This window comes from Papio anubis, chromosome 6, assembly GCF_008728515.1.
Source record: "Papio anubis isolate 15944 chromosome 6, Panubis1.0, whole genome shotgun sequence".
NCBI lineage: Eukaryota > Metazoa > Chordata > Mammalia > Primates > Cercopithecidae > Papio > Papio anubis.
The window spans coordinates 61,660,796-61,684,956 of NC_044981.1; positions in this window are offsets into that span (position 1 = coordinate 61,660,796).

Below are 24,161 nucleotides of genomic sequence, written 5' to 3' on the forward strand. Positions count from 1 at the left end.
CAACAACTTCTGTGGGTTTGTGGAAAGATAAATGAGGCCAGTGATATAAAGGTGACGGGCACACAGTGAAGTTTAGACACCATACATGCCACACAAACTATGTCATTGGATGTTTCTTCCTGCAGTGCACAGTGCACAGCTATCACTGCATAAGGTAGTAAAACAGAAAATTGAGTATGTTAACGTTTGTATTGTATCAGTTTAGATAAGTAGAAACTACTCTTTCCCCACATTTCCTTCTGCCAATAATTTTGTGTTAACATGAACCACAGATACATTTTGGACAAAATTTTAAAGGTAGAATGAAAACGGTTATACATCAGAAGGTCAGTATACTACTCACACATTGACACTTATATGTTAATTTCCTTTATTGGTGTGAGGTAGCATCTAGGCCTGTATCTTCCTCAGAACCTGCTAAATCTTTCTTGATCTTCTTTTACTTCGGGGGCAACAATGCCTTTATCTCCATGAAGAGTATCATGAGTTTCTTTTGAAGGATGCCCCCATCATCAAAGTTAGAGGTCCGGAGGAAAACAGAAACCCATATGGTTCCTATCTTTTCCTCTTTGTTTCCAGCTTATCTTTACAGTGCAGTTTTTTTTTTTCTTTGTCTTGCCTCATGTCCATCTTCTCTTCCTGATCACTTGCTTTGCCAGTACTAATTTCCCACACCAGAAATAGAAGCAGTAGTATATGCAGACTCACATAACCAGCTGGAACATCTGTGCAAAGTCCAGTTACTAAATGAGCCACAAGTTACTCTGTTTCTCTTATTGAACTCTGACAAAGATAATACTCATGTCATGTTGCTAGTTTCCATCATTTCTGTTTGCAAGCATGACCGCGAAGAGATTTGATGGCTCTGGTAGCAAAGTAATGGAAATGACACATCCAGGTGTCTGAGCTAGACAGAGAATGAATACAGCTTTTTACCTGTAATTATGATTCATGTAAAATCACCTTTGCGAAGAATTTTCATATTTGCTAAAAATAGTTGCTTTATTTTTTGACTGTAATAAACTCCAGGTGTATGTAATTTTAAATTATTTTTATCGCACATATACTATGTGTATATGTTCACATTTAAAAAAATTTTTTTTTTTTGCTTCTACTGTTCCACTTCACTCTAGCCCTGCCCCACCAATGTGCATAGCGTAAACCTGTTTGGGGATTGGCTAATTAACAGATTCATGAATAATGAATTAGGTTTGTGCATGCTATTGTACTCTTTATGTATTTGTGCACTGACAGTATGTGGTTCATGTAGTGAAACAGTATCTAGAAGTTTGAAAAGGTAAAATGTTTATATTATATTAAAACTTCATAGAAATATTAGTAAAAGTAAATGAGATATAATATACATGTTCTATTTACCTTTTTGTTAATTATTTACAAAAGATATAAAGGAAGAAAGATTTGCAATGATTCCATGGATGAGTGTGATAATGATTGTGTGCGTATGTGTAGATATTGTAATAAATTACTTAGATTTACATTTCTGTTATCTGATAGCACCGATCTTTTCAAATGTTTACATACACCTCAATATAGTGGAAATGTAAATCTAAATGTCCTGTTTAAAGAGAGTAGAGGCAAGTTATAGTTACTGAGTAGAGGGGAGAAATTAACAATTCAGAAGGACCTGTCATGTTATTTAAAATAATTGCATTCTATTAAGTAATGGCAAGAAATGTATCTAGAGGCAATTAAGGTGAACTAGTCAATCTTTTACTTTAAAATTCTAAATTTAGAATTCTTTATGCTTTGAAATAGGAAACCTATTAAACACTGTTTATTTTGTTTTACAGAATATACCTGTTACAGGGAAATATTGAAAAACTATATTTCAGGCCCAGCACAGTGGCTCACATCTATGATACCAGCACTTTTGGAGGCTGAGGTGGGTGGATCACTTGAGGTCAGGAGTTCGATACCAGTCTGGCCAATATTGGTGAAACCCCATCTCTACTAAAAATACACAAAAATTAGCCAGGTGTGGTGGCGCGGGCTTGTAGTCCCAGTTACTCAGAAGGCTGACGCAGGAGAATTGTTTGAACCTGGGAGACAGAGGTTGCAGTGAACTGAGATTGTGCCACTGTGCTCCAGCCTGGGCAACAAAGCAAGACTGTTTCTCAAAACAAACAAACAAACAAAAAACAAAAAAACCAAAAACTTTATTTCAGTTACTGTGAGAGCACTCCAGTTTTGTTTCACAAATAATGAAAAGTTGCAAGCCAGATGGAAGTGGCTGCTGCAGTCTTGTAAATTTCTGCTTCCAGTTTTTCTTTAATTTTGTCTCATTTCCTTTCATAGACGGAAGTCTTCTTGTATTTGTAGATATATTTTGTAACTCCAGCATAAAGTGATTTATATAAATTCAACTTAGTTTTGTGAATTTTAGAGGAACATGCATTTTTGTTGTTTGTCTTTTGAGACAGGGTCTCACTCTGTTGACCAGGCTGGAGGGCAGTGGCGTTGTTATATCTCACTGCAGCCTGGAACTCCTGGGTTTAAGCAATTCTCCTGCCTCAGCCTCCCAAGTAGCTAGGACTACAGAAGTATGCCACCATGCCCAGCTAGTTTTTAATCTTTTTGTAGAGATGAGGTCTCACTATGTTGCCTAGGGTGAACTCCTGGCTTCAGGCAGTCCTTCCACTGAAGCATGCTAAAGTTCTGGGATTACTGGGATGTGAGTCACCATGACTGACCAGAGCATGCATTCTTTTTTTTTTTTTTAATGTTTTATTTCACTGATTTTCTTTAAAGCAATGTTTAGAAACAAGTTGGCTACAAGAAGATAGAATATAAATGTGATTATGGGGAGAATTTAGAGACATGTAATTGAGTTTGAATGGCAGCTTTATCAATTATTATTTGTGTTACTTTGGACACATTATAGACTTTCCTTGAACCTCAGTTATTTATTGTCTTAGTCCTCCTATTATTATGGAAATTGTAGGAGTCCTGAGCTCATCTTCAGGTTGGATAGGAAACTGATAATCTAATGAGAAGGTATTTATGTGTGATTTACTTCAGGAATGACAACTTTCACAAGCTGAACTTGTCCACTACTATGATAGATACTAACATACAGTTTAAGATACACACTTTATTAAGTCATTCAGAAACTACCCTTGGCCATATTTTGCTATGGTTACAAAGTAGATTATTCTCAAATATCTGAAAAAAGCTTTTTTTTTTCTAATTGCATAAGATGGTAAACCCAGATATTCTTTACATATGTCCAACAAAACAACACACAGAAACTTTTTTAATGCAGAAGCCGATATAAAAATTCCACTGCCTTCTATTAAACTAGACATTAAATAGACCAGAAACATTAAAACTAGTTTGGATTTTTTGCTTGTTTGGGAAAACATTTTTCATAAGAATGCTGCTGATTATATTATAGATTTAATTTTGTTATTTAAAAATACATTTTAAATTTAAATTTTACTTTTTAATTTTATTTTGAAATTAGCAACTGATTATTTCTATTTTTTCTAATTTAATTTAGACTGTAGTAAATATAGAAGTAAAAATAAAGCCCCTCGACTTCCTCAATAACGTCCTAAAATTATAAATCAATCTTGGAATCAAAAAGTTTGAGGACCTTTTTTCTATTTTATTTTATTGCTTATTTGGTCTCTTTTGACCTACGTGGAAAACTGTCAACTACCAGAGCTTTAAAACCAATGTTGATGTGTAGTAAAACTAGTCCTTTCTCTTTCTTTTTGTTCTTGATAAGTTACTTGTGGAATTGGGAAATAAGGTAAGGGAGGGAAATTTTACCATATATTTTGAATAGTAACATATTATTTGAATTTGTATTTCTATATATTTCTATATATTTCTATATATTTCTATATAGAAATATTTCTATATATTTCTATATAGAAATATTTCTATATGCACATGTATTATTTATATAAGCAAACAAGTAACAATATATAAATGTTTAATAAATACAACTTAATGACATAAGACTGAATTAATATTAAAAATATTATAGCCTAAATCATTTAAAAGTTCAAATTTCAGACTCATTAAAACATCAACAGTAGAATTTGGTCATGATTCATGAAAAGAAAATGAAGCAGCCAGAAATCAGAAGAATCCAAAAAAAGGCATTTCTCATAATTAGCAGTGTGTATTTTTTTCCCTTTTTTACTTTACTACTCTGTCTAGAAGTTTGTCAATTTTATTAATCTTTTCAAAGAATTGTCTTTTTGTTTAATTAATTTTCTTTATTATTTTTCTGCTTTTTTTTTTTTTTTTGAGATTTAGTCTCGTGCTGTCACTTAGGCTGGAGTGTGTTCAATGGAGTGATCTAGGCTCGCTGCAACCTTCGCCTGCTGGGTTCAAGCTATTCTCCTGCCTTAACCTGCCTAGTAGCTGGGATTACAGGCACCAGCCACCATGCCTGGCTCATTTTTTTGTGTGTGTTTAACTTAGTTTTAATTTTATATTTATTTATTTATTTATAAGGTTTTTAGTGTATTTCTTTGTATAGCTTGTTTATTGGTGGACCTAGATGTTAAACATATACATTATTTATCACACTATACTGTTATTGGCATATTTTCAATTTAAGTGAAGTGTAAAAATGTTATCTCTTTTTGTATCCCTTTATCCTCTCCGGGTTATAAAATAATTGTCAAATATTTTTGCTACATCAATTAGAACTATTTTAGCCAATTTTCAAAAATTTTGCTTTAACCTGTAATCCCAGCTACATGGGAGGCTGAGACAGGAGAATCGCTTGAACTTGAGAGGTGGAGGTTGCAGTGAGCCGAAATCACGCCACTGCACTCCAACCTGGGTGACAGTGAGACTCTGCCTAATAAAAAAAAAAAAAAAAAAAAAAAAAAATCTAAAAAACAAAAACCACCTAATGTACTCTAGAGACCTCAAGAGGTTTACTTAAATGCAGTGTTCTTATCATGTTCTGTGTTCCTTACTGATGTTCTAAGTTGTCTTCTTTTTAACTTATTTTTGGTTTAATTTCCTTCAGCAATTCTTTTGGGATAATTCTGTTGGTGATAAGTTATCTTAGGTTTTTATTTTTTTTCCTAAAACAATATTTTTCTTTCCCCTTCGTTTCAGAAGACTGTTTTTGTTTTGTGTATGTTTGGGGGTTGATATTTCTTTTCATTAAGCACTTGAAATATATTCCACTTTTTTCTGGCATTCATAGCTTCTGATGCGAAGTCAGCCATCACTCACATTGTTTTTTCTCTATTTTGTCTGTCATTTTTATGTATCTTTATTTTCAGGTATTCAATTATGAGGCATCTTGGTTTGGATTATCTTTGGGTTTGGTATTCACTCATTTTATTGAATATGTTGCTTGATTTGCTTGTCAAATGTGGAAACTTTTCATTTACTATATCTCAGAGTACTTTTAAAGTTCCACCGTCTTTCTTTTCTGCTTCTGTGACTTCAATGACATATATTATCGATCTTTTGTTATACTCCTAGAGTTCTTTGAGGCTCTGTTCATTTTGTTCTCAGTCTGTTTTCTCTCTGTTATTCTGATTGGGTAATGTCTATTGCTCTATTTTCTGTTTTTTTTTTTTTTTTTTTCTTACATCACCTGTATTCTGCCCTTGAACCTATCCACCAAACATTTTATTCTTTAAAATAGTTTTGGGTTCTAAAATTTTTATTTAATCTTTCTTTATATCTTTCATTGCTTTATTTAGACTTTCCAATTCTTTGCTGAAGCTTCCCTCCCCACCCCAAATCTGTTCATAATTATTTGCTAAAGCATTTTTTACCATAACTACTTTAAAAAACTTTGACAGATAATTCTAACATCTCTATCTTCTTGGTGTTTCATGTGTTGATTGTCCTTTTACATTGATTTTGAGACTCTCTTATTCTTGGTCCAACAAGTAATTTCTGATTGCAGCACAGAGATTTGTGTATTGTGTTCTGGAACTCTGGGTATTAATTAAACCTTCTTTTGTAGCTGACCTTCACTGATGTCTCACTTCAACAGGAGATTGGAAATGCCACATAATTCCTGCCAGATAGAGGTAGAAGCCCAGTTTCCTCACTAGGCTGCCCTGGATTCTTAGATATGGGGCTCCTCATTATTACTGGGTAGAGATTGGAGACTATCTCTCATTTAGTATCCACTGATACTATGTTGAGTGTGCAGCCATTACAACTGGGCAATGGTTGAATGACTTAACTCTAGATTAGACCTTCTTTGATACCACCCCTCAAAGGAGGGATGAAAAGCCTCATTATGATGACTGATGATGGGATTTCAAGATCCATGCATGATTTTTAGTGACACTACTGATGGTGGCCTTGTTATTGACTGAAGGAGATAAAAGTCCAGACTTCATCTTCTTTGACAGTGCCCCAGTGAGATGTTCAAGTATGTTATTACAGTTTAGTAAGGGTAAATATGTAGGTTCCCTGTTTGATCTTTGCTGATGTGTTTGTGGGTGGAGCCATAGTTTTTCTTCAGTGGTTGGCTAGCGTAAAGAGGTTATTGTCTAAACGTTTGTGTCTGCTAACCTAATTCTTTCCTGATCCTTTTGTCAGAGAGAATAGCCTTTGGTTGACACTTATTTTGTCTATGCTTATTAATGTTCTCAGGTTACCAACTTCTTCAGATCCAAGTTTGGAACATATGAAGAAAAAAATATAAAAACACAGGGAATTCTCTACCTTGTTGTGCAAGTCCTGCTTTCTCTAGGTCCCTAGGCATTTATTTATTTATTTATTTTGTCTCACATTTTCTGCTTTGCTTGCTTTATGTAAAATGTCTGGGGAGTTTCATTGTATGTAGCAAAAAAAATTTAAAAAAATGAAAATATTGTATCTATTCCACATTTCTCCAATAAAAGTCTCAATCCCATTTTTAAACATTAGAAAATTATTTCTAAAAACCTAAATCACAGAGGTATAGCTTGTCTTCCTTTACCAGTTCCCTCTTTCAAAATTCATGCAGAGTCTCTGGAAAAGTTTGAAAATTTCATATTCAAAATATTCTAGAATATAATGTGTCTAAATGAGATAAGTAATTTGATATAGTCAATTATAATACTATTTAAAAAATAGTTTTCTAGAGGTAATATTCTTTTTTTTACTATTTTCAATAAAATCACTATCCTTTAAGGGAAACAAAGATTTCAACAATTCCATTATTCATTTGTTAGAATTATGATATTAATATCTCATTAACCTAATTGACATCATTACAGTAAAATTTAACTCGTTTACAATAACTATGTTAGTAAAAAAGGTAAAATTGTTTAATTGTCAAGAGATAATGTGTTTTAAAGATTACAAATACTGCATTTAAATAAAGAAAATAATCTCCTATATTAAACTATGTTTTTTACTAACTTACATTTTGAAGCCCTGGATTCCGTATTATATTTTTCTTTCTGTTATTGTTGTGTGTTCATGGGCTGAAAGTTTGACTTTCAATACCATAATTTTAATACAATCGTTTCCCAGCAACCATCGCATTTGGTGACTTGCCTTCAGGAGCAGAGCTGCTCAAAAGGTGCTTTCCGTCCTTTAAATAAATATTAAAAAGAAACCACAAACACACACACACAAAACAAACAAATGAAAACACAGGCAGGCAATTTAAGAGGATTGTAAGGTCATGATTGTTTTCTCTGATCAATTTTTCATCTACTCTAAAAGGTTCTGTTGCTTATATAACTTAAACCAAGTCCATTGCTGAGATCAAAAAATGGGTCTATTATGAACTATAAGATAAAACACTGTCTGTAGTTGACTTTCATATGCATTCTTAAAAATTGCCTTATTTCTAAATTGAAAACCTCTGGCTATATTCAATAATTGTGCAATTGAGTGTTGTATGAATCTAGTGTTTATTTAAAACAACAGATTGAAAAATGCTCCAGTTTCATTCATTGCAGCCATCACACATATATTTAACTATTTTTAAAAATTTTAATGAAATAAAATATATGCTCTTAGGGAATAACATTTAAAAATTAGACTTTAACAACATAAGTGAATTGTGATGTAAATTAAATGATATTTTTATTATATATCTATTAATAATGCATATAATTCCTGTATAATTTTATCAATGAAAAATACCTCTGTAATCGTTACTGAATTAGGTGATAGGTCAAAGAAGGGCAGTGTAGTGGAAAAGGTAAGAATTTACTGTCACTGAGATGAGGAATTCAGAGTACTAAAGATATTGTCTGATACAGAATAAGAGCTAAATAAATACCAGTTTTACATCTTCTTTTGAGTGATTTATAGGATTGATGGTGGGGAGAGATTAAGAGAGAATTTCAGTTTTACTGGCTGCAATAAACCATTAAAGAAAAAAAGAACACCAGTTATAATTACTTTGATCAGAAGTTAAAACATTCTATAAAAATAAAATACTGTAGTTTTTTACTTGTTTCTTTAAAGAGAATTAAGTATTATTTTAGTAAAATCAGCAATTTTTGCTATTTCTGGTCTCTATAAATCTGCATGTCAGAATTATAAGCTCACTTTTGTATACAGCATGCTTTTTCATATTAACTTCTTTTGTTCACAAAGCATACTATCCCCTTCATCAAACATATAAGAACAAAGATCAGGTAGGATGTGTATAGGAAATCTTATGTTTTATTATTAGTGAACTTTGAATTTTATCAGTGAATAATAAACTTGCAATTATGTCCAGAAATGTCACTCTTTGTCACTTTTTTTGGTTCATTTATTTCACTAAGATGCAAAATAACTTAGTTACTAAAATAAAAAAAGTCAAAGCAAAGAATAATGTTGCCTCCATATTAAATAATTATGCTCCATATATTTCAACAGAATCAGGTAAATATAATATTAAATGAAACATATTAAGATATTATATAAATACAAATAAAAAATCTAATTAACTACATTTTAAGTACTATCATTTTTTTTTTCAAATACCTGTTCAGATAGAACCAAATGTTCTACATTGTATTCCTTGTCTTAATATAGAACACAATTTTGTGTTTCTGAAAAACTAAAAGTAATTCTAGTCAATTACCATGTATCCTTTTTATAATTGTAATCATGCCAAATTATGTAATTACAAAATATTACAAATGTCACCAATCATATGCTGACAGCTTATAATTAGTTAATTACCCTGTGGACTTATAGAATTATGATACCTAAAGATATCAAAAAGATTTTAATATATTAACTCTTTCCCAGTATTATAAATCTAATTGAATTATATAAAATATTGGAAAAACCAGTGGCTCATCCTGGAATCTACAATTACGAATCCAATAAAAAATTTTTAAAAACTTTGGGACCAGTAATTTATATTTTAAATGCTCTGAAGTGTCCATTTTATAGACACAGATATATTAAGAAAGCTAGTATTTTATATTATTTTTATTAGAAAATTAAATTGTATCTGTTAAACTACTACAGTTTTTACATCAACAAATATAAAATAATTCAAAACGTTTATAGGTTCAAACAGCCATATAAATTCTTTATAGAAAAACTATTCCTTAAATGAAAAAAAAGATGCATAAGCAATTTTTGACTTAGAAAACATTTCATGTGTATTCATCTAATCTAGTAGCTAACTTAACATATATTTTAAATAATGTACTGAACTGAATGTTGAGCTGAATTATGTTTCTTGAGGACTTCTTAAACACAATGGGAACACAAAAGGCATAAATAACAGATACATTTGTTGACATAAAAATTAAAAGCCGTGGTTCTGCTTCTAAATGGTGAGGTAAGCTCACCACAGCCTATATATTTCACTGACGATTACAACCAAAACCTCTAAAAAAATTATAAAGACAATTACTTAAGAACCCAATAAATGAAAAAGGGAATATAACTACAAACACCATAGAGAGTAAAAAGATCATAAAAAATATGAAATAATTTATGCTAACTAATTCTACAACTTACTATGGTTTAATTTCTTGAAAAGGAGTGTTCATTCAAAAAGTGAGAGAAAGAGAGAGCGAGTGAGAGCACTTCAATGGTCTTAAGTCTGTTAAAGTCATTAATTCATAGCTAAAATAGCTAAACCTTTCTATAAAAGAAAATTCCTGGGCAAGATCGTTTCACCAATGAATTCTACAAAATATTTTGAAAAGAAATTAGAGTAATTCTTCAGAAACTGTTTTTGTGAAACCACTATTGATTTTAAAATGAAATCAAGTAATTATAAAAATGTAAAATTATATGTTATTCATAAACATGGAAGCAAACATCATCAACAAAAGAATAGAATCTAACAAATACACTCTTGTAGCAAGTAGAATCCAGCAATGTATAAAAATAAAATATACAAAGATCAAATGGGGATTATTCTGGTAATGTAAAGGTAATTTAACTTTTGAAAGCCTTCAAAATATCATATGAACAGACTAAAGAAAAAGTGGTATAAGTGTCTCAATTAATGTATACAAATATTTGACAAAACTCAACACTATTTCTGATTAATACTCTCAGCAAAGTAGGGATAGAAATTCCTTAACATTATAAATAACATCACAAATCTACAGCTAATATCAAAACTACTGATAAAAGATGAAATACTTTTTATAATTAAAACTGAAAACAAGGCAAGGGTATCTATTCCTACCACTTCTAATTAACATTATACTGACACTCTTATGATGTCCAATAAGCTAGAAATATGAACTTCCAGATTGTTAAGGAAAAAAGAAAACTGTCTTTATTTGTAGAAGAGAGAGAGCTATGTGGATAATCATATGGGAACCAATAAAGAAATGTCTATAAACTCATAATTTAGGTAGGCATTGATATAGAGCAAATATAAAGAAAACATAGTTTTTCTTTATGTTAACAATGAACAATTGAAGTTAATTTTTTAAAATGCATTATTTATATATTAACTCTTTCCCAGTATCATAAATCTAATTGAATTATATAACATATTGGAATAACACGAGTTTGTTAAGTATAAGCTAACAAAATGTGCTCAGGAATTCTATACTGAATACTAAAAAATAATGACAAAAAAATTTAAAAAGACCCATATGAACATAGAGGTGTACCATGTTCATAGATTGAAAGCTTCAACAACGTTAAGATAGTAACTCAGAGCATAGTTATGTGTCATTGTGAGTCCTATTTAAAATATTGGACATCCTTATGCAGAAAACTGAATCTCTGTCCATACCTTGCACCTCATTAAAAACTGAAATAAAAAGTATAATAGTACAGTAAAACCTAAAAATATAGAATATGTGGAAGAAAACATATATCTGAAATTTGTTATTCATCTTATTTCTTAAAGTTTTTTTCTCTATATATGTCTGTATATATATGTAAATAATAAATATGTAAATAATAAATAAACTATTGTGTATTTGTGTATGTGTGTAGGCATAGAAGCATTGAATACCACAAAGTACAGAAAAAGAGTTATGGAGATAATTAAACTTTGTGGGTGAGAGGGTGCAGGCAGTTATCAAAAAGTGCTTTAAAGATGAAAGTGATGCTTCATTAGAATGTAGAAAAATGACATGATATTCAGTTGAAGGATATTGGTGAAGATTTCTAACAGAAGATGCATCACAAAACAGGCAGCTAGGTGTGAAATACAATGGTGAGCTTCACAATTATGTGTGAGGACTGGTTAGGAGTAATAGTAGTTTAAGTATTTTATTTCCAAGGATTGCTACATAATGCTTTCAGGACCAAAAAACTATATCTACTGCTTGTGGTTGGTATGTGATAGGTTTGTGTAGACATTCACTATTCATTAAAATGAAAACTGCATAAATGTCTGCCATTTTATTTGAATTACTGCCAATTTTTAAGTATTTGCACCAACAAGGTTACCTTCTAAATACTCTCCACATATGAAGGTAATAGATGCTTCATGAAGTTTCATGAAGATAAAACGTGTCATTTAAATGTTCTATTTGTTCAGTAAAAGCTTAATTAAAACCTGTTATTTCCCATGTAAGGAAAAGTTTATTTATATATAAATACGATGATGTCTTTGTCCACAAACTTTGTACAGTTTAAAACAGTTATTCTGAAGAATCTTTAAAAATGTTTTTTTTTTTTTTTAAAAGAAAGAATTAGTGCAAAGAAGAGCTTTATGATATAAATAAATATTTTAAAACATGTTTCCTCAGATTTTTTTTTTTCTTTTTTTTTAGACAGAGTCTCTCTCTGTCGCCCAGGCTGGAGTGCAGTAGCGCGATCTCGGCTCACTGCAAGCTCCCTCCTGGGTTCACTCAATTCTCCTGACGCAGCCTCCTGAGTAGCTGGGACTATAGGCACCCACCACCACGTCTGGCTAATTTTTTGTAGTTTTAGTAGAGACAGGGTTTCACCGTGTTAGCTAGGATGGTCTCGATCTCCTGACCTAGTCATTCACGTGCCTTGGCCTCCCAAAGTGCTGGGATTACAGGTGTGAGCCACCGCACCTCCTCAGATCTTTTAAAACGCAAATATTCACTTTGAATTTCCAAGAAATGTGTTTATTATGATGTTTTTAAGTTATATGACCACAGCCAATAATTTTTCCATAAGGCATCTGTTAGGACTATTGTTATTCAGAAAACTTGATGCAATATAACACAAGAAACGTGTAGCTTGTTTTAACTATGGAAATGGAATGTAGCATTTTTAACTCTAAAATAAATTAACGCAGATGTTATCAAAATATTGTAGTCTTTACTCTACAGAAGAATCAAACAGACTTGTAATGTAAGTTATCAATATTTTAATGATGGGACCAGTGAGATAATGAATATATTGTCCAGCATAGCACCTTGTAGAACACGATGAATAATGCTTCTCTCTGAATTTTGCTCATTTTTTGCCACTTTCCATTTGAATATGACACTGTATGTTCAAAATTAAGCATACCAAACCAGTCCCATTTGTTTGATATATCATTGGAATTTATGATAAAGTGTTTGAGAGAAATGCACCCTCTATTTGCTAATTCTTCTATTGATGCATATGATCTTGTAAGGTAAGTGAATGTATTTTGTGTGTGGTGTGTGTGTGTGTGTATGTGTAGGTTTCTGGTATTGGCATATGTGTACATATATGTGGAAAAATTAAATGTCAAACTTTTTTTTTAATAAATATGATATTTAAGTATTTCCCATAAAATTCAATAAAAAATTGGTTTTTAGAATTACTGATTCAAACATTTTAAGTATATTGAAATATGTATCAGTAAAACAAATTTGTGTTGCTCTTAAATGTGTGTGCATGTCTGTGCATTTTGTGCTCTTTGTTGACAAATGCTGACAAATATTTTCATTCTGCATACTTGATAGGCCAAGACATGTAGGCAGTTTCTTTCACAGTAATAGGAGCAGAGCACATCTTCAATTACATGTAAAATATTCTCATATTAAAATTACTTCAGCTTTTCTTTATTTTATGCTGCCACTCAATTCATCTAGTTAACTCATATTGTAGACTAATGAGTATTTTCCTCCCACATCCTGAATTTAGATGAAGAATCAAGTTCTGAAGCTGTTCAAATTATTCAGTTCTAGGTTTGATAAATCTAATGTGTTTATGACTGTCTGAGAAATCCTCATTCAATTCTCTTCATATCTAGACCTTTTTGGGTTGCTGATTACTCCAAGAAACTTATTTTTCCTAGCTTAAAACTAAAAGGACTTCTCACGACACATTTTAACCAAAGGAATAGAGCTATGAAAAAGGTACATATCTGAAAACATAAAACAAAAAGAATTTTAATGATTCACTAAAATTCAAGACAACTGTGAATGTAGTTGATTCCACAGAAAGTATTTCCCATCCTATATGCAATCTCTCCTGCTACACAATAATATAATACTTTTAAATTTAAAGGAGGCATCCAGTATCATTTTTGACAATTATTTCAAACATTTTGATCATGGTTAGGTCCTTTTTATTTGCTTTCTTCCCACTCTATTATTTGCTTAAGTTTTGGCTCTTGCAGTTTGTTTTTACATTGGTAATAATAATGTTTAGAAGTCTACTTTTTCAAATTTAAACTTTTGTTGGGTAAATCATTTTCCATGGATAGATGCATATTTTAATCTACCAGAAACCTTAGGTCTGCTCGATGCTCTATTTTTGGTATTATCCTTACCTTGTAATTTATCCTTCTTGGCGATATCCTTATACTCTAGACTTAGAAAGTTATTGATTTTGAAGTTTCCCCCAAGACACCTACTCAAATCATATATGCTAAATCTGCCTTCCTTCCTTACTCCTTCTGATATGGTTTGGATATTTGTCCCTTCCAAATCTCATGTTGATATTTAATACCCAGCGTTGGAGGTGAGGTCTGGTGAGATGTGTTTGGATCATGGCGGTGAATTCTTCATGAATAGTTTGGTGTCATTTTTGTGGTAATGAATGAATCCTTGCTCTAATAGTTCCTGGAAGAACAGACTGTTAAAAAGAGTCTGGCACCTCCTCCCATCTCTTGCTTTCTTCCACTGCCAAATCATGCCTGCTTTCCTTGCTTTCCACCATGAATGGAAATTTCAGGAAACCTTCACCAGAAGCAGATGCTGGCACCATGCTTCTTGCCAGCATGGTAAGTCTGAAGAATTGTGAACCAAATAAACTTATTTTCTTTATAAATTACCCAGCCTCTGGTATTCCTTTAGAACAGTGCAAATGGAATAAGAAACCTTCACTCCCTCTCTTCTTTCTTTCCTTATATCCTCTTTTCTTTTGCTATCCATTTCATTTTATAAGGATAAGAAAGCTGAATGAATGATGGCAGTAGATTTCTTTAGGAAACAATTAAATCTAACAAAATTAATACCTCTTTGAAAAGTCTTTTTGTTACAGTGCTAACCGACGTACTTTGGTTAAGCTTACATTTTAAATTTTGCTTGAAACAATGCACAAATAAAAACAGGACTGTCATGCTTTTGTGTGTCACTAACAATTTATTTTTAGCTTTATAAAACTGAAACTCCACAAAGTTTCCAAGTCCATAAGGTGTTCCCACTTGTTACATTTTGCCCTTGTGTCAATGGTTTAGATGACAGATGAAAAAAAAACACATAGCAATTTCCCTAGTGCCCATATTCTACTGCTGAAGATAAAGAATGATGAGAATTTTTTCAGGTAAATCTGGCACCTAATACTACTCACAATATCCTTATGGTAGCTTTTCTTTTATGTTATGACACGATTTTAATTGTATTTTAATGATTATACCTTGTTTTAAACATGCAAAATTTCATTGCAGAACATATGTTTTGAGGTATGTTTGAACGCGTTTAAACATTTAATATGATTTAAATTCTTCTGTGTGTTTTCTTACACATTTTTAATCTTGTAGGATTGCGCTTCATTTTCTTTAGAAAAAAGAAATTACTTTGATGAGTTTTCTTTCTTCACCCAGTAATGAATCAGATTAAGAATTTCGATACATTAATATTCAGCATAGTTATGTTTCTAGACAACACTGTTCTCAACTATATTTAACACCTAACAAGATTCAAACTAACCTATATTTGTACTATATCAATATTTAAAATTATTTGCCTCCAAAGAAATACAAGATAACTGCAAGAAATACATTTTAGTGAACATCAGGTTAACAATTTTGAAATATCAACATGTACACACACACACACACACACACCCCTAAATACACACAAATATTTGCCACAATATTATATAAATATATGTAAGAAATTATAGTATTTCTAGAGTCATAGTTGTAATATTGGTAAAAAACAATTTCAGCTATGAATTCATCTACAACTAGACCAAAAATATAATTTTATAATACGCAAAGCATGTTATAAGAAGTGAATGTACATTTGTTTTTGATTATGTGGATCTGTGAACACTGGAAATTTTATTGAAAATACCTGGAGAAAAGGGGATGTGTTTGTCCTCACAATATATATAAAGGAATATATTAGGAATATGTAAAGGAATGTGGAATAGTAAAATCAATATTTTTTTTCTCTGACAAATGGTAACTGATATATTACAGGTCAGTCGTAAGAAGAATTTTGTTGTATATGAAGAGTTACTTTAATAGCTACCCTATCAAGTCTTCATTTGCCTTTTCAAATGTTGCTTATTTCAGGCTTTTCGTGCCTTTATTCCTTAACCACACTTAATGTTACCTCTTATATACAGTAGGCTTGGTATGAATCCATTTTGAGTCTTATTTCTTTTTTCTTCACTTGTTTTTGTACATAACAGTGTATACTTTGGTAGAGAGTGTACTAGAATCTGTACTGGTTTTACTAGGCTCTACTTTAATTCCATCAATAATATCTATGTGATCTGGGCAAGTGGGGACATATTCTAAATTCTTAATTTCTTGTGTAAAATGTATAATGCTTTAAAATGGCCCTTTTTAGCCTTTAAACACTGTGTGTTAGCCCCAAACAGGAGAGTCTTTATGGGCAATCCTGCTGCCTTGAAGAAAGTGTCTTTTTTTTTTTTTTTTTTTTTTTTTTTGAGAAGAAGTCTCGCCCTGTCACTCAGACTGGAGTGCAATGGTGCGATCTCGGCTTACTGAAACCTCTGTCTCCTGGGTTCAAGCAATTCTCCTGCCTCAGCCTCCTCAGTAGCTGAGACTACAGGCGCGTGTCACCACACCCGACTAATTTTTTGTATTTTTAGTAGAGACAGGGTTTCACGATGTTGGCCGGGCTGGTCTCGAACTCTTGACCTCGTGATCTGTCCTCCTTAGCCTTCCAAAGTGCTGGAATTACAGGGGTGAGCCACTGCGCCCGGCCAAAAGTTTCTGTTTTTAATTTGTCAGGACTGATCCTTTACAAGACCCTAATATCAAGCTTTAAGCCTTTGCTTCCTTAGGTTTTAATTTTTGTCTCATGTCACATACTTCTGAAAGCTACTTTATTCTAATTGAATAAATCAGTCTTTTTCTCAAGATGAATTCTGAAAGTAGTAGAGTATATATGTACTTACAATTAGTCAAATTCTATAACAAAGTCAGTTTTTATTAATTGGAATAAAATCAGTCATCTCCAGTTTCACAATGATCAAATGGGTGTTAGCCTAATGTATTCTATAGGTACATAAAGCATATTAATCGACAATGGATTATCATTTGGCCCACATTGAAATTTCTCTGGGTGAATATTCATGTGCCCCAGGTTGAAGTTTCTCTACACACTAACTCTTACAATAAATAAAAGATATAATGTGCAATTTTACAAAACAGGAAGCTATTGCAATACTCTGTATAACTGCTAATTAATATTTTGACACATTTTATTATTTATGTAAAAATAAATGCATTTATATCAAGAAATATTATTGTTTGAGAAATCATACTTGGTCAGAGATGTATTTCATACCAAAGGATTATTTTTCTTCAAATATTCATGGTAATTGTAAGCATTCAAATTAAGAAGCACAATATGTAGACAAATTGATCTCCCCAAGTTCCCCAAGTCATTCTGCTCTGTTTGGCAACTTATGAGAAATGTGAGAGAAATAGACATATGCCAGGAAGCTGGTGATTCCATATCTAAGGAGTTTGACTACTGGACATGAGAGAAAGGAAAGATCTAACTCCTCATCTGAAATATTTCTCTCTAAGAACAAAATCACGGTCCACTACTATTAAAGCTCTTGACTATTGCATATAAAACTTTTTTTTTTTTTTTTTTTCTGCTTACAATGATAGGGCAGCAGCAACTCCTTTTATCAACCAGTATCTGATATTCAGGGTGATAGATTCTTGAGAAACAATCAGTAAATTCAGCAGTGTTTTCTTTGACTGCTACAACACTTTAAGTTCAACGTTTCAGTGAATTCTGCAGCCACCATTTGCAGTCTAAAGAAATGAAAGGTATAAAAAACATTCAGAAATTTTATATAACCAAAAGTCCTTCAAGTTGAATTTTATGTCCAAATGAAGAATGAATTTTAGAAGCAAGAGTTTCAGCATTACACACTTTATCAAAAGTGCTGCATCACTATTATTAATTAGGAAACCCTCTAAAGTTAGACATACCCTAGATATATTCCTGCTGATCAAAACACCCAGAGCCCAGAGCCATAGATTACAATTATTGTTGGACAATTTGTCCTTGTCTTTAAAGCAGCTAGTTATTTTCCATTAAAAACAATGCAGGTTTTTTTTTTTTTTTTTTTTTTTTTTTTCAGGGAACCTTCTCTATGCATCACTGACTGACACAAAGATTCAGACTAACTAAGGAGTGGTAAGCATTGCAGAGATCTGGTTCTTAAAGTTGGCCAAAGGTATAAAACATTCCTCTGTAGTAATCACAAAAATAACAGTGAAAAGCAAAGAATGAGGACTTTGTAGAATCCAGATTCAAGACTTACTCTATATTTTGCTGTTATGATTATCCAGACTCACATGGATTTACAACAGTGAACCAAAACATGAGAAACTATTTACCACATGGAATATCATTTTACATCCTCATCTAAGGAAGACCATAGTTAAATATGATAGCTAAATACATACAAAAATAAAATATTAAAGGAGGCTTTGCTATAATGTAATACTCTATATAATTTATACACCATGTAGGATATATACCTATAATTATGCATATTCTAATTATTTACTGTGCTTATTTTTCTGATGTTTCAGAGGTCAAAAGAAAATGTAAAAAAATTCATGAACATGAAGGTCATTATACTGAGGTTCTGTTAGGTGATAAAATGAAAGGAAATTCAAAGATGACAGCCATGTAAAACATCTGGCATTCTGTCACCTGAACATTTTTATAACTAAACTGCTACATGTGCTTTTGTGGGGCTGTGCCAGATGGACACTGCAATTATACACTGCACTGAATTACAGCTCTCAGAGGAGGAGATTTGCATACTGCCACTTACATCATCTATGCACTCAGAATAAAAAAGGGCTACGGAAGGGAAAACAAACTAAATGTTGAAAAAGCCTAACTGGCTCAATCTCAATTCTTCTTGATCATTGATTGCTAAAATTACTAAACTGCCAATACATTCAGTTGTTGTTGTTGTTAATAATGTTGATTTCTACCTAAAAAGAACAACAGTTTGACTTCCCACACACCACCTTTTTCACAAATGGGATGACTTTTAATTCAGGCATGGAAGTATCATGTAAATGCAAAGCTCATTCATAAAATTCTAAATATACCGATTATCTGGGATTTATTATTAACATTAGCCGAATAAGTCGATGCCTTCATTACAATGGAGACACTAGTCCTATACACACTGTAGCTCACTTCCCGACTGGCAGTGTCCCATTCCTCTGTACTTGTCTGCATCATTTTCTCAGCAGCTATTGAATATCAACAGCTGTGTCCAGGGACAATGGGAACTTTTAAATGTATCTATTAAATACAAATTACACTGTTCGGTAACAAACTAATTGGAAACTTCAACCTCTAACAACATCTGGAAACAAACTAATGACTTGAATTTAATTATTAAATATACACATACATTTTAAAGAAACAACACAAAAAGACATTGTTATTTGCTTACAGTCTATTTTGGATCTGGCATTTAAATAAACTTATCTAATTTAATCTTTACAAAAATATTTGAGGATGGTAGTATGTCCATGTCACATTGGGGAAACTCAGTAATGAGGAAGAAAATTTGAACAAGAGAAGGAGGGAAGTCATTTTAAAAAAGGCAAAGCCAGAAGTGGAACTAAGCTCTGATTAGCAACAATGTTCATGAACTTTCCATAATACCAGACTGATACACATAATTAACAGCAGTAATAAGGTTCATTGAGATAAATTATTACTGTTAGAAATGATTTTTTTCATCTTCAGCTGATATCTGCATCACCCAATCCTGCATTAAATCTGGAATTCAAAATTAAAATGGAACTACATAATCATGGTTTATAATCCAGAATGAACACACAATAAATGAATTCCAGAAAATTTCTCCCTTAGTAGTTTCAACTTTATTAAATATTTAAAGTGTTACTATGTTGGTTTGTTAATGCTTTTTTTTTTTTTTTTTTTGAGTTGAAAATCCCAGGCTGTGATTTTTAAGAGTGGAATATAATAGTCAATATATCAATGTTTTTAGTAGAAAAAAATCTTAATGGCTATTTTTGCTTGCAAATTTATTTTGGAAAGATTTGGTTTCCACTGTATCATCTACTCCAGAGTATGAGAAAATTCAATGTTATTTAGTAAATCTAGATTTTAGTGATTGCTAGGTTGAAAAAAAAAGGAAAACAAAATGAGTTAGTGAACTGATAGCCATATTTTATTCCAGTTACCCATACTTTGCTTGTTTTATGTATTTAGTAAGGTGTGTCTAATATCCTTTCCCATAAATATATAACACACTCAAGTACTAATTAAAAAATGAATGACATTCTGTGAAATACATTTCCAAAGACTCTGACCCATCTTAATGCAGAAATATCCATCTGGTCATTCCAATAAGCTTTGGATGTAAGTAAAGAAATCTGGACAGATTCTTCAACTTCATCAACTCTAGTGAGGTTCTTCAATCACATGAACTCCCATGGAAAAGAAGTCCAGTAGAGACTGTAATTCAATAGTATGCAATTATAGCCTGGATGTTGCAACCCTTCCATTCAATACAATTTCTGTTCCTTACAGGGTGAATTATACTAGGAGAGCTGGCGCCTTCTCCCATTGGTTATCTTTTTGATTATCCACAGCTGAATGAGAGTAATTACAAACAAAAACAATTTAAGCTTAAAATCTGCTCAAATAGCACTAAGAACACTCCATTATGTGATAACCAGAAAGATCAAGGTAAATCATGTCAAGCAGACATTTGAGCTCTTTGTCCATTGAGCAAAATCTTACAGATTTTCTTGGTTGTCATATTTCAACATAAATTTTCCTTTCCAGCAAAAGTGCTGAAGAAAATAATCTGCTTGCTTTTTTTTTTTTTTTTTTTTTCTGAGATAGAGTCTGGCTCTGTCACCTGGGCTGGAGTGCAGTGGCATGATCACCGCTCACTACAGCCTTGACCTCCTGAGCTCAAGCAATCCTTCCACCTTAGCCTCCTGAGTAGCTGGAACTACAGGCACAGGTAATCCTGCTTGGCTAATTTTTATTTTTCTGTAGAGACAGAGGTCTCACTTTGTTGCCTAGGCTGGTCTCCAACTCCTGGCCTCAAGTGATCCTCCTGCCTCTGCCTCCCGAAGTACTAGTATTGCAGTCATGAGTCACTGCACCCAGCCCATGCACCTATCCATTTGTAAGTTACAATTTTCCCAAAATAAATAAAATATAATTTAAATATATGTATTCATAATCCTGCTAAATATGCTGTACAATTATGACATATTTATAATTCTAACTTCACAATGCAAACCTAGTAACAACAAAACGTCTCCATGGAATAAAACTTTTTCTTTTTTGAGACAGGAGTGCAGGGGTAGGATCACAGCTCAGTGTAACCTCAAGCTCCTGGGCTCAAATGATCCTTTCACCTCAGCATCTCAAGTATCTAGGAGTACACCACCACATCCAAGTAATTTTTTAATTCTCTGTAGAGTTGCTGTCTCATTATTTTGCCCAGGCTGATCTTGAACTTCTGACCTCAAGTGGTCCTCCTGCCTAGGCCTCCCAAAGTGTTAGGATTACAGGCATGAACTACTATGCTTGGCCTGGACTTTTTATAAATTTAGTAATTGTAGCAAAGTAATAAAATGAAATAAAGGTAAAACATATTAAAATATTTTTTACTAAACAGGAAAACACCCTTCTTCTATGCTACAATTAGACATGAAAATTATTATGAAAGCAGGTTTAGGGCAAATAAACAATCTTTTTGCAAGTTTGCTGCCATAAATCATGCATGAACATCTGCATGATCAACCATGCATGAACATCTGATATAAACAGTGTTTGCCAAGTTAGTTGCTAACTTAGTATGACTGGAACAACTTAAAAATACTTTTTTTTCCTTTTGCTGCTTGCTTTACTTTTAGAAAAAAAAAAAAAAAAATTGACATTTCTGCATTAGTTGAAGAAACTGTGACCATATTCATGTGTCTCTCCAGTGCTTTCATACAGTTGTCCAGGTATACTTTCAAATCAATTTCTCATCTGGAAAAAAGAATGAAAAGGAAAAAAAAAAAAAACAAAAAACAACTTTTCTTGTACCAAAAAACTAAAAAAAAATTACCATTATTTAGATGTGCCGAATAAGTGAAAGCACAGCTATTTAAATACTTAACAGTGATCAATAAAACATAAATGTCTTTAGTTATTTATATGATTACACAATTGATGGATGATTGGTTATACCAAGTAATCCACTATCCTTATATTACATCAAGTCAGATCTGAAAACAAATATTTTATTTCATAAATCAGATGCAGAGAAAGATGAAATTAGTACAATTTCTGAGTGATTAAAGTAAAACTTGAAGAAGGAAAGTAAATGTGTTCGTGTTTGTATTTCAAAAATTGGGCAAAAATATTAATTACCTGTTTGATAAGTTAACAAAAAGCCTAAAAACTAGAAATAATGGATTCTATTTTACTTGAAATTAATTTGTCATATATGAAACAGCAGTGAGTACAACATGATATATAGGCAAAATGAGTAGTACATTTTAAGTGCCATACAATATGGTAAAAACTAGCTACTTGATCCCATGACAAAGTAAGGTGCTGTGGGATGAAATGGTCAGAGATAATTTTACAGGGGTGAAGAGATTTAAAGGGGTGAAATAATCACAGTGGAGAAACTGACTATACAAATTGAGTTAAGATACATGAAGATTCACTTTTTATCTGGTACTCAAGAGCTAACTCTTACCAATTTTAACCTGGCAATAAAAAGTTCAGAGCTTTCAGAGCACAGGATCTAATTTCATGGTATTCCGTTTTTGGAGTTCCAAATAAACCTCATCATCCAGATGTAATAGAAGAGAGATTTGAGGTCCAACTCCCTGAGTTTGTCTTTGAATAGCCTTGAGTAAATTAAATTCAGAAATTTTTGCCCTGCAGATATTCTGAAATTTGCTGGTAAAGCTAGAAGTTGTAAGATTGATGTTTGAGTGGAAAGGTAGGGGAGTGGGGATGAAGGCTGATAAAGGTAAAATTAACTTTGTTAGTAACAAGCATACAAATTAATTATCATCTCTTATTAGCTTTGCTTCCTTAAACAACTGTCTCCTTGTTATTGTTTAAATCTAGATATATCATTTTTGACTCTGAGCAAAGGACATATTATTTACATCAAATTGTATCTTAAAACAGGCTTCTGTTTCTTTATGACTTCAGACAACCAGGGAATACCATGGCAGATGTTGGCTGCTGTTGTTCTTAATGTTCATTCTGACTTCATGTAGAAGCCTGGGAAATCTTTATCACTGTATTCTTTTTTGCCAATAACTTTCATTGATTTTAATTCCTTCTGTGAATTCATAATACAGCCAGGATATTTCTAAATGATTTTTTTTCCTCCTTTCCTTCTTTCTGTAAACTCAAGGTCACAGCTCATAATAAAGAACTATGTAATAAACTGGGTCCATGCAGAAGTAGCACTAGCTTGAAAAATGATTCTAATTTCATTATTCTCACCCCTAAATCTGAATGACATTCTTAACATGCTCTGTGAAGGTTAAAAACTGAAAGTAAATGCAAAGGGAAGTTTAACATTCTATATTCACATATTTTGCTTTGCTTTTTGGTTTAATTACTATTTTTTCAAGAGATGTAAAGTTTTAAAAGGGCAGATATCATGCCTGCTTCATTCAACACTCTATGCCAGGCATTTAGCATCATACTAATCTTTTTTGTAGGCAATCAATCTGTGTTGAATGACTGCAATCTGCCTAATTCCCAGCAATGATAGTTAAAGATTAATTTTCAGAAAGTATAAGCCTTCAGTTGCTTTCCAGTTTAAGGGGGGAAAAAAAACCTTGAATGTAACATAGTGGTTTTTACTAGCGTATTAGTGTGCATCTTACGGAAGCTAATTGAATATGGTAATTATATTTATAGAAGTGAGTACCTGCACTTGCCGTTCTTTGCCTTGCCTCTGTCTGACTACCCATGGCTCATTAGGTAAGCAGATTCTCCCATTGTCTGATGCTCACTGTCCATTTTCTCTTATTTATTATTTTTCCAATGTTCCATCTCAGTCTGAGTCATCATCTACCATATACTGGTCAGGGAAGTACACAA